Below are 2,813 nucleotides of genomic sequence, written 5' to 3' on the forward strand. Positions count from 1 at the left end.
AAAAACCTGAGAAATCCGTCCATTTTCGTAATATGTAATCGAATCGACTTAAAACCGGGTCGTGACATTGGCCGCTCTTCTCTCTGAAACGGTTGTACTTATCGTCTGCAAAGCTATGTCGCGTGCTGCGGTATGCGGAGACACTAAAATCACCATAGTAGAACACAGATGAAGCTTCTAAGTTGATGTAATAGCTAGTAAGAAGTAGTACAATTGGAATTTTAGATATCGATTATTGACTTTTTAGCTGTCTTTGGTGCCTTGGACATGAGCTAGGACCTTAAGATTCTGCATGTAAGGAGGACTAGCAGCCGAGTTGCACGGGAGAATGTGAAAAGTGTTCATATGTAGTAAAAACCTGAGAAGTCCGTCCGTTTTGTCATTTGTTATCGAATCGACTTAAAGCCAGATCGTCACATTGGCCGCTCTTCTCTCCGAAACGGTTGTACTTATCGTCTGAAAGCTATGTCGCGTGCTGCGGTATGCGGAGACACTAAAAGCACCATAGTAGAACACAGATGAAGCTTCTAAGATGATGTAATAGCCAGTAAGAATTAGTACAATACCTGTTTTGGGTATCGATTATTGACTTTTAGCTGGCTTTGGTGACTTGGACATGAGCTAGGACCTTAAGATTCTGCATGAAAGGAGGGTTAGCAGCCGAGTTGCACGGGAGAATGTGAAAAGTGTTCATATGTAGTAAAAACCTGAGAAATCCGTCCGTTTTCGTCATTTGTTAAGGAATCGACTTAAAGCCAGATCGTCACATTGGCCGCTCTTCCCTCTGACGCTGTTGTACTTATCGTCTGCAATGCTATGTCGCGTGCTGCGGTATGCGCAGACACTTAAAGCACCATAGTAGAACACAGATGAAGCTTCTAAGTTGATGTAATAGCCAGTAAGAAGTAGTACAATTCAAGTTTTATGTATCGAATATTGACTTTGTAGCAGGCTTTTGTGCCTTGGACATGAGCTAGGACCTTAAGATTCTGCATGAAAGGAGGACTAGCAGCCGAGTTGCACGGGAGATTGTGAAAAGTGGTCATATGTAGTAAAAACCTGAGAGATCCGTTCGCCATCGTCATTTGTTAACGAATCGACTTAAAGCCAGATCGTCACATTGGCCGCTCTCCTTTCTGAAACGGTTGTACTTATCGTCTGCAAAGCTACGTCGCGTGCTGCGGTATGTGGAGACACTAAAAGCACCATAGTAGAACACAGATGAAGATTCTAAGTCGATGTAATAGCCAGTAAGAAGTAGTACAAGTAAAGTTTTAGGTATCGATTATAGACTTTTTAGCTGGCTTTGGTGCCTTGGACATGAGCTAGGACCTTAAGATTCTGCATGAAAGGAGGACTAACAGCCGCCTTGCACGTGAGTATGTGAAAAGTGTTCATATGTAGTAAAAACCTGAGAAATCCGACCGTTTTCGTCATTTGTTATCGAATCGACTTATAGCCAGATCGTCACATTGGCCGCTCTTCTCTCTGAAACGGTTACATTTATCGTCTGCGCAGCTATGTCGCGTGCTGCGGTATGCGGGGACACTAAAAGCACCATAGTAGAACACAGATGAAGCTTATAAGTTGATGTAATAGCCAGTAAGAGGTAGTACAATTCAAGTTTAAGGTATCGATTATTAAATTTTTAGCTGGCTTTGGTGCCTTGGACATGAGCTAGGACCTTAAGATTCTGCATGAAAGGAGGACTAGCAGCCGAGATGCATGGGAGAATGTGAAAAGTGTTCATATGTAGTAAAAACCTGAGAAATCCGTTCGTTATCGTCATATATTACCGAATCGACTTAAAGCCGGATCGTCACATTGGCCGGTCTTCTCTCTGAAACGGTTGTACTTATCGTCTGCAAAGCTATGTCGCGTGCTGCGGTATGTGGAGACACTAAAATCACCTTAGTAGGACACAGATGGAGCTTCTAAGTTGATGTAATAGCCAGTAAGAAGTAGTACAAGTCAAGTTTTAGGTATCGATTATTGACTTTTTAGCTGGCTTCGGTGCCTTGGACATGAGCTAGGACCCTAAGAATCTGCATGAGAGGGAGACTAGCAGAAAAGTTGCACGGGAGAATGTGAAATGTGTTAATATGTAGTATTAACCTGAGAAATCCGTCCGTTTTCGTCTTTTGTTATCGAATCGACTTAAAGCCAGATCGTCACATTGGCCGCTCTTCTCTCTGAAACGGTTGTACTTATCGTCTGCAAAGCTATGTCGCGTGCTGCGGTATGTGGAGACACTAAAAGCACCATAGTAGAACACAGATGAAGCTTCTAAGTTGATGTAATAGCCAGTAAGAAGTAGTACAATTTAAATTTAAGATATCGATTATTGACTTTTTAGCTGGCTTTGGTGCCTTGGACATGAGCTAGGACCTTAAGAATCTGCATGAAAGGGGGACTAGCAGCCGAGTTGCACGGGAGAATGTGAAAAGTGTTCATATGTATTAAAAACCTGAGAAACCCGTACGTTTTCGTCATTTGTTATCGAATCGACTTCCAGCCAGATCGTCACATTGGGCGCTCTTCTCTCCGAAACGGTTGTACATATCGTCTGAAAGGTATGTCGCGTGCTGCGGTATGCAGAGACACTAAAAGGACCATAGTAGAACACAGATGAAGCTTCTAAGATGATGTAATAGCCAGTAAGAATTAGTACAATACCAGATTTAGGTATCGATTATTGACTTTTTAGCTGGTTTTGGTGCCTTGGACATGAGCTAGGACTTTAAGATTCTGCATGAAAGCAGGACTAGCAGCCGAATTGCACGGGAGAATGTGAAAAGTGTTCATATGTAGTA

This window comes from Schistocerca gregaria, unplaced genomic scaffold (genome assembly GCF_023897955.1).
Source record: "Schistocerca gregaria isolate iqSchGreg1 unplaced genomic scaffold, iqSchGreg1.2 ptg000205l, whole genome shotgun sequence".
Lineage (NCBI taxonomy): Eukaryota > Metazoa > Arthropoda > Insecta > Orthoptera > Acrididae > Schistocerca > Schistocerca gregaria.